Here is a 10,183-nt window from a genome sequence, read left to right as displayed (position 1 = left end):
GAGGATAATACGGTGGTCGGTGGGTACCGTTTCGCTTTCCGACGCCTGTTCGGACGGAATTTAGTTTTGTATCTGTGGGTCAAAGCAACGGCCTTGACGCAGTGGATACACCGGTTCCCGTGAGATCACCGAAGTTAAGCGCTGTCGGGCGTGGTCGGCACTTGGATAGGTGACCATCCAGGCCGCCATGCGCTGTTGCCATTTTTCGGGATGCACTCAGCCTCTTGATGCCAATTGAGGAGCTACTCGACCGACTAGTAACGGCTTCGGTCAAGAATACCATCTTACGACCGGGAGAGCGGTGTGCTGGCCCCACGACCCTCCTACCCGCATCCTCCACTGACGATGACACGGCGGTCGGACGGTCCCGGTAGGCCACTCGTGGCCTGAAGTCTCAGTGCTTTATCTATGAGTCAAACATCAGTTTGAGATTCCATAACATGTAACTTCAGATTGTATGGTGTACACTTAATATAGCTCAGAAGATAAGTCGTTCCTCTAAGAATCGATCTACTTCAAAATTTTCACAAAAAATATTAGGCTCTTCAGCTGTTGTTAGGTCACTGTAGATATTTGTATATACCTTGTAACTCAGAGCTATGAGTTATTCATTCTTGTGTATTCAGAGTTCAGTGAAATATCTTAACTGTGTTAAGCGAGAATTTACCACTTTCTACTTTGTTTCGATCTATGAGAATGTGATATGCACTCTCTTGTGTATTGTAATTACGTTGTTCCATGAGTCACGTCACTTCGTTTCCCGAGCTGTTATATGTATCGCCTGGAGCTGGCTCTTTGGTGAGAGGGGGTTGGAGGGAGGCTGTTGACCAACGGTGGGGCATTGAGAGAGAGAGGAACGTGTGACGAACAGTGAGCGCGCCATTACGGGGCCCGATCGATGGTCGCTCGTCCAGGTGGGCGGCTACTTGTACGGAGCCGTGTTGGTGTGGAGTGTTGAACTCTACGCTTTTGCGCCCGATTGACTATCTGGATTTGGGAGTGACCATCTGCTGATGTGCACGTCGTCATCACGTTGATTTCCTCTGCCAACAGCCCGTCATACCTTATTTTTGGGTAGGATACTTGTATTAATGGATTTCTGCACATGTGCTCCTGTGCGGGACTTCCTCCTGCTAGGATTGTTTGCCCGCTGTTCTCCGTCACTCCATACTCAAGCTATTAAATTCGCCCCCCTCCCTGTGTGCAGTCCCTTAATGGATGATATATTTGAGTGTCTTTAAAATGTGTTCCCCTTTTTATTGCAGTTTGTTCAGCATTTTGGTTACCTATGTAATTAGTGCTTGAGTGCGACATTAATTTTATTGTAATATGTTCTACCTCTGAGGTCGAATATCGAGCTTGGCCTTTAAGGTGACAAGTTCTTGTTTCCCGACTTGTGCATGAATTGTAACTTCGGACTTTCTAACTATAAGGAAACACTGGCAGACCGATGACTGTTGGGTCGTTTTCTGTACTCACGTTGGAAGGTCTTGGTGAGATCTAGGATTTCTCTTAACAGAAGGAATTTATTATTTACTGTTGCATATTTTTTCGGCACTGTGAAGTCGTCCTCAGGTGTTAGCCCTCAAACATTTCTACCAAATTTTAAGTTTGCTTAAGTCAATTTGCATTTTTGGGGGGTCTTGTTAACAGTTGGCTGCTTACTCACATTAATTGTTGTGTTTGATCATTACTGTTCAACAATTAACCAGTTAATCACCTTTGTTTTAAATACAAGTCATTGTAACAGATTTTGGTCCATGTCTGAGGTGGTGTTTGCATTTTGTATTCTTGTGTTCGGCACTGAGAATTTACTTATTTTGTTGTGCAGTCTTACATGAGTTAGATGTCTGTCTGTTTGCCATCGGCTCCTCAAGTTGCTCGTAGCGTTGAAACCGTTCTTCTGAACTACAGGTTCACCGGTAGTGGCTGGTCCACGTCGGCTGTGAGCGTGTCTGCGACTTGGTGTTCTGCCTCCCGTCCTGCGGTAGACACTGCTGCGGCGCGGCCTCCTCGCTTGCTACGACATCTCTCTGTAAGCTAAGTTCTAAATCTTTATGGAATTCGGACTTAAGCTTAAGAAGATGTGTCTGTTACCCTACGCCATCCTAGCTAAGCCTTGCCTCCGCCAGCCCGGCCTTGTCTTGTTATTGCTGCCCTAACGTTTGCTTTCAATCTGTAATCATGGATTGCTGTAAATTTTATAATCGTTGCTGCCTTTCTGTTCCAGAATTGTTAGTGGCCCAAAGGTCGCATCAAATCTTCTGTCGGTACTGATGACCTCAACAGTTTAGGTCCCATGAAACCTTATCACAAATTTCCAAATTTTTTTTCCAAATCTTTCATCGTAATCCTAGATCTATAAGTTTAAAAATACTGTCAAATGCTGAACTTGTAAAATTTAGAATATTGCTACCTCCCCGTTTGAAACGTTGCTAATGTCAAAGAGCTCCTACAGTTTGGTATATGCCGAACCTGTGGGATTTATTTATTTATTTTTTTCTTTTTTATGGAGGGTCTGTCCTTCGGTTTCTAAACTTCTGGCGTCCTCAAGTTATGCAAATCGTAATCCTTAAGTTGTAAATTTTTTTAAGTAAGGGCCACCTTCCTTGTCTGAAAATTACTATCTAATGATTCGTTCTCAAATTGTTATGGTAACGCTCTTTCTGTAATTGTTGAGGATCCACATTCTCCCGGTTGAAATTTTGCACCTGCCTAAGGGACTCTCGAGATATATTTTTATGACTGTTGAAATTTTTATTTTAAAGATGCATTACTTGGCCCGAAAAAGAAAAAAAATATTTACTGTAAGTTTAGTCTTTCTGGTTTGTCGTCCTTAGATCAATCTGAAACAGTTACTATTGATTTATATACTGAAGAGACAAAGAAACTGGTGAACCTGCCTAAGATCGTGTAGGACACTCGCGAGCGCGCAGAAGTGCAGAAACACAACATAGCGTGGACTAATATCTAAAGTAGGCCTGGAGGGAATTGGCACATGAATCCTGCAGGGCTGTCCATAAATCCGTAAGAGTAAGAGGGGGGTGGAGATCTCTTCTGAACTACAGGTGGCAAGCCATCCCAGATATGCTCAATAATGTTCATGTCTGGGGTGTTCCTGGAGTCACTCTGTAGCAATTCTGGACGTATGGAGTGTCACATTGTCCTGCTGGAATTGCCCAAGTCCGTCGGAATGCATAATAGACATAAATGGATGCAGGTGATCAGACAGGATGCTTACGTACGTTTCACCTGTCAGAGTCGTATCTAGACGCATCAGGAGTCCCATTCACTTCAACTACACAGGCCCCACATCATTACAGAGCCTCCACCAGCTTGAACAGTCCGCTGATTACATGTGGCGTCCATGGATTCATGAGATAGTCTACACACCCGTACACGTCAATCCGCTCTATACAATTTGAAACGAGACCCGTCCGACCAGGCAACATGTTTCCAGTCATCAATAATGTCGATATTGACGGGCTCAGGCGAGGCGTATAGCTTTGTGTCGTGCAGTCACCAAGGGTAGGCGAGTGGGCCTTAGACTGCGAAAGCCCGTATTGATGATGTTTCATTGTTTGGTTCGCACACTGACACTTGTTGATGGCCCAGTATTGAAATCTACAGCAATTTGGGAAAGGGTTGCACTTCTGTCACATTGAACGATTCAGTTCAGTCGTCGTTGGTCCCGTTCTTACAGGATATTTTTCCGGCCGCAGCAACGTCGGAGATTTAATGTTTTACCGGATTCCTGATATTCACGCTACACTCGTGTAATGGTCGTACGGGAATATCCCCACTTAATCGCTACCTTGGAGATGGTGTGTCCCATCGCTCGTGCGCCGACTATAACACCACGTTCAAAGTCACATAAATCTTCATAACCTGCCACTGTAGCAGCAGTAACCGATCTGACAACTGCGCCAGACATTTATTGTCTTATTGTCTTATATAGGCGTTGCTGACCGCCGCACTGTCTCCAGCCTGTTTACATATCTCTGTGTTTGAATAAGCATGTCTATAGCAGTTTTTTTTTTTTTTTTTGCACTTCAGTGTCTATGTTACTGATGTTTTAAGTATGTCTTGTTAAATGAAGGATTACCAACTATTGCGAAGCAACAAATGTCTTTCTGTAAACTGAGCCTGCACCTTACTCCCACCCGTTAAGTTGTTGCCGTATCCTGGTCGTCCACTGTGATATCATATAATTCATAAATGATTACAGGGGTTACCCTTTTAGCGTTCATTGCCACTTTGGGAATTTCTTTTGTACAGCGGTATGCTTTCAGTTCTAAAGTCCTGCAAATACTTAAAGTATGCGTTTAACTTAATTATTTTACTATCTGTCCAGATATTGAACCAATTTCTGAAAGCAGCTGTACAGTTATTAGAAAGCTTCCAAAATCACATGATACTTCATAATTGGTTTAAACGGTTCCATGAATTTCTTTAATTCCCTTTAGATTTGCAGTTTTATTGACAAACCCACTTTCGTGTCTTTTAGTTCCTTTGCATTTTAATTTCCTTGACATATTGCAGCGGGATCGTGCCATTCGGTGATAAAAATAATTCAGCTGTACTATGCTACACTCCAACCCGAAAACCAACTTCTGCCAATCCGAAATGAACAAATGTTCATGCAGTAGCTAAAAAATGATAACAAAGAAGAATATATCACAAAATAATATTCATTCCGTCCAAATTAAGTTCCACAATCCCCAGAAATATACTCATTACAACTTATGCAAATACATTGCGAGCAAAAGGAACAGTTTTTCGAAACGCCGCAGTTATCTTCCGTTGCGAAGGTTAGATTCTAATTTGGCTCAAAGGTACCTTCAGCGTTCCTCTGTAATGGCGCTAAGGAGTGCTGATCTGCGACGTAACTCTCTGGGTCGACGATGCTTCTAACAGCAAGGTGTCGACACACGTGAGAAAGAAGGCCACCGCTCAGTAGTTCTTGCGAGGTGTAAGGGGAGTCAGTTACGTCATGTGGCACCAAATTTCACCACATTTCCGCCCAAAGTGATCGTGGGCGTGTCACACGATGGAAAGGTCGTCACACCCCTCTTCTGCTTAGGAGGTCAGAACTGCGACTCTTAGTCTAGAAATCACGTTATCTTCCACCCACACACCTATACTGAGCATGTTAGAAACGTATCTGTTAGAAAATTCGTCACTCATTCATCTGAGTGGTGCCTCGTGGCTATTTAAACGTCTCAAGCCAGACAACCCATCTAAAGGGTGTTGAAGGGATGCGTGAGTGTAACAGACGGTGTTTACGAATTGGGGATCTTAGAGAGAGCCTTTGCCGCTTTATTCACGCACATATCACTGTTGCACCCTTCCAAGGTTATAACATAGAAGGGCGCGAAACACAAGGGCTGGAAGTGCAAAAGCACCCTTTCCGATCACGTTTATATTTCGTCCAATGATTTTGATATTGTCTGAAGTCAATCGACGGTTTCCATAAATCATTTACTCGGTCTTGTTCACCATCTCATCGCAAACATTCGTTCTGTCAACTGTAGACCGACAACACCTCTATCACACGAAGCGATTCATCATGCCAAACCCTTAAACAGCCCTTATTTTGTTAGAAAACGCTAAAACAAACCGTATTACTCTCCGTATCTGGTGGTGTTTGAAGACGTACATTCATTTCAACATGGTGCAACGACAACAGTTTTCAAACGACTGAGACAAACAAAGGTGCGTTCTTCTGCCAGCACCTTACCCTTAACCCCACTGCTGGCAACTTTTAGAGAAAAATGTCAGAGGCTGAGTACACTCACTTTCTGCTCATGCTTCGTATTTATAACTGTGCAAAAAGTAAACAGGCGCGTAACTTCCAGCAAATTCTAGCCCTTGCACTTGCTCTGACGAGCGTTGACCTATCTGGAGGTGTTTCGCTACCCCAGGATACAATGACTTTTCAGATTGTGGAATTTTTTTTATTTATTGGCTTCTAGGTCGCTACCCACACAACCATCTACATACAGTTTTTAATCTTTGGTATTCAATTCTTAGAATTTCTTAGAATATTTGTTAGCTGGTTCAGGTCGGTTAAGTAAAATATTTTTCCTTAAGAATATGAAGAGATATAAGTAATGGAACAAAGCTGTTTCTGGGACAGATAATTTATTCAAAATGGCGACTAGCTTTTCCCCATCCCCTTATCACCACACCCCCTCCATCTCAGGAAACGGCGGGAACGGGAAGTTTCGGAGGGAAAAGGTCAACTGGGCTACCTCCACTAACCTAACTTCCCCATTCCTTCCTCCTATGATGTTACCCCACGAAGTGGTTGGAACCAGCGAGTCTCTGTCCATCTGCCAGAGAGGAAATGTAGGTTAGTGTACTTTCTTTATTTTTGGTTGGAAACGGTAATTATGTGCTGGAGGAAGTCAGAGTATTTTATTTATTTATTTATAGCTTAATTGGGTTACCTTAAATAATCTAACTCAGAGACGTGTGCACTCATCTCGGTGTGCAGTGACTGACTGAACTAGTTCATACTACATCCACCAGAGGATGCTGTTGGTCCTACCCACTTTTCCCTATCCCCACATCCCTCTCCCCAATTCCCTGTCTCCTCCTCTTCTAGTGAGTAAGCTTCAATCTGAATTGAGCTGCTGGACAGGTGGTTGTAAGTATTTCCTTTATTATATGTGTGATGTATTCAGTAGAGCAGAAGTTGGTGTTGAACAAGAAAGAGTTCAATAGTTATATTAGTAGTAATCATGCAGCTGAGGAATGTATCCATAGCTCCCAGGATGTCTGAAGAGCAGCGATAAGAATATGAATATGTTTCATCAAATAATGAAGATGCAGTGGGATGGACTAAAGCTACATTTTCTACTCATCCTGATAGATGCTTGTGATGGAACTGTAGACCTTTCATGAAAAGTCCAATCAGTCTTCCAAAGTGCAAGAGGCTCATTTGCTCCAGTATTGTCATCTTGATCGTTACGTGTTCAACTAAAGAGATGCTGATGACAAGCAGGGAGGATTTTGATAAGTGTACTCCATGTAAGCATGCAGCTTAGGACTGGATCCATAGCTCCCTACAGGAGGACTGGAAAGGAAAGATAATGGGTGAATGTACGAAGAATGCTTTTCAGCAAATAATGGTGATGCATCGTGATGGGTTAACTATGCTTTTCACATCCTGTGCAGATGGCTGCTTATACTATAACTGTATACCTTTTTTGAAATGGCCTGTCAGTAGGTCTAAGAGATGAATGTGTGTGTGTTCTTCACCAAAAATCTCACACCAACAGGGCGACTTCACAAAACTGCCGTGGAAGGTGCTTGAAGTTGTATTTGCTCCGCCCACAAATTCATCTCATGAAACTAATAAGTAGGTAGAATCTTTTCAACTCCATGTTTTTATCTGTATTGTTTCTTCTTCTTCTCCTTTGTTCAGTGGGTTCCTACATGCTTGTACCATCAGCACCACCAACCATATTCTTCGATCCTGCAGCAAGCTCTGCCACGTCCAGATGAGGAGAAGTGCCAGCCAACTGCTTGTCAGAACCTACAGCAAAATCAGGCCGGTTGGGATCTGCAACACAACGGTGTGCTGGAGCACACCCTGCTAGCATGTTAGAGCAGGACCATGAGTTGTTGTTATCGATCCTACTCAGTTTGTGTGACAGAGATACCCAGACAATCCCTGAATCTCTAAAGTAGTGTGCTGGTGGCCTTACTCCACATGATGCAGGTAAGTACTGGACTCTAGCATATGCACCATCTCAGAACTTTCCGGTACTATTGCAAGGACAGGATGTAGATGAAGTTAATGATGAACTGCCAGCTTCTCCCAGTGGTCTAATGCTGTTCAGATCAAGCTATAAAGCAACAGCCAGCACCTCAAAGCTCTGGAATGTTGGTATAGAAGCATCAGTTCACAGTGACTACTGTGCTGTGTTAGAGACTGAAAATGAACTGACAGATGGTAAAACGAGGTTTACAGAGTTGAAATGGAATGAACAGTGTAATGCAGAGCCCTACATCAATTAGCACATGCCCCAGGAGCTTGATCCATTCCACTCTCCGTCAGACATATATATAGGTATTCCAATTTCCGCCTTCCTCTATAGTTTTTACCCTTCACAGCTCCCTGTATTAAATTAAAGGTTATTCTAAAATATTTTGACAGACGTTCTGTCATCCTATCTTTTCTTATCAGCGTTTTAGATGCTTTCCGTTCCTCATCGATTCTGCTGAGAACCTCCTTATTTCTTATCTTTATGAGTAGACCTAATTTTTCAACGTTCTTTTACAGCATCACATCTCAAATGCTTTGATTCTCTTCTCTTCTGGTTTTGTCACAATACCTGTTTTGCTTCCATACAATGCTGAGACCCAAACCTACGCTTTTTCCATGTCGACGAATCCTTTGAACTTATTTTAATTTTTCTTCCCTTTTGCATCCATTATCAAATGTAACATTAAAATTGCCTCTCTGGTGCCTTTACCTTTCCTAAGACCAAACTGATCCTCAATTCTCTGTTCCATTCTTCTGTATATTATTCTTGTCAGTAACTGGGATCCATCAGCTGTTAAGCTGACTGTGCTGTAATTCTCGCTCTTGTCGGCCTTTGCTATCTTCGGAATTGTGTGGAGGATGTTTCTTTGAATGTCTGGTAGTACATTCTACAGACCATCGTAACAGACGTCTCGTTCCCGCTTCCTCCAATACTTTTAGAAACTCTGATGAACGTTATCTATCGCTTCTGCCTTATTTGATCTTGTCCAAAGCACTTTTAAATTTCGACTCTGATACTGGATCCTCTGTCCATTCCCTGTAGACTCCTGTTTATTTTTCTATCATGTCATTATACAAGTCCTCTCACTCATAGAGACCTTCAGTGTACTCTTTCCACTTATCCAGTCATTCCTCGGCATTTAACAACGGAGTTCCCGTTGTACTCTTTATGTCACAAGTCATGCTCTTAATCTTAACGAAGGTTGTTTCGACTTTATTATGTACTGAGTCAGTCCTTCCTACAGTAATTTCGTTTCGCTTATTACTCACGAATAATAGCTACTGCGACGGGTATCATAGTCACTGCTACAGGTTCCCGTATGTCATGGCTACAGCAGTAGTTTACCCGACAGTCATAGTTGCTGCCACGGGCTACCAGAGAGAGTTACTGCCATAAGTTACCCACGTGTTACAGTTACTGCTGCAAATTACTTGCGCGTTATTGCCGCGAGACTCCTGCAAGTCGTAGTGACTGCTGTGGGCTACGTGGAAGCCATAGTTACAGCTGCCATTTACCTTCGGGCTTCTTATTGCCATGGGATACCCGCGAGTTACTGTAGGGAGTTAGCCATGAGAGATAACTAAAGCCACGAGGTGCACAAAAGTCACAATTCCTCTACACAGCACATAGAAAGTGGTAACTACTGCCGCCGATTCACTTAGAGTCACACTTACTGCCGAGTGTGACTGTGAAGGGCTACCCACTATCCGTACTTAGTGGTGAGTGTTACCCGCTACTCACTAAGGCTGCTGGTTACCTGTGCATGATAGCTACTTCCGAGTTTTACCTGCTGATCATCAGATACTGTGGCATGTTACCCAACAGGTTGATAATTATTGAACTATATGAAATAAAATCGTCATAACTTCTGAACGGTTTACTTTAGGACGTTGAAAATGCACGGTTGGCCGTGGAGCATGATGGGAATTAGAATGCGCTGTATATTTTGGTTTAGCGACGAAGCCCACTTCCCTTTGAATGGGTTCAACAAAAGCAAATTGGTTAATTTTGGGGACTAACAATCCGCATTTCGCGATCGAGAAGTCTCTGTGTGGTGTGCAATGTCCAGTCACGGAGTAATCGGTGTGATATTCCTTGATGGCACGGTGACTACCGAACGATACGTACCGAACGATAGGTAATTTGATCCCCAGTATCCGAAGTGACCCTGATTTCGATAAGATGTAGTTCATACAAGATGGAACTTAACCCCATTGAAGAGGGAGAGTGATATCCTGGAGGAGTACTTTGGGGACCACATTCTGGCACTCGGGTATCCAGTGGCCACTGGCATGGGCCTCGATTGCACGCCATATTCACCGGATCTGTATACATGCAACTCCTTCTTCTGGGGCTATATGAAAGACAAGATGTACAGCAATACCCCCAGTTTCTGAGCTGAAAAC

The sequence above is a fragment of the Schistocerca serialis genome, chromosome 2, assembly GCF_023864345.2.
Source record: "Schistocerca serialis cubense isolate TAMUIC-IGC-003099 chromosome 2, iqSchSeri2.2, whole genome shotgun sequence".
Lineage (NCBI taxonomy): Eukaryota > Metazoa > Arthropoda > Insecta > Orthoptera > Acrididae > Schistocerca > Schistocerca serialis.
This window is presented reverse-complemented; position numbering follows the sequence as displayed.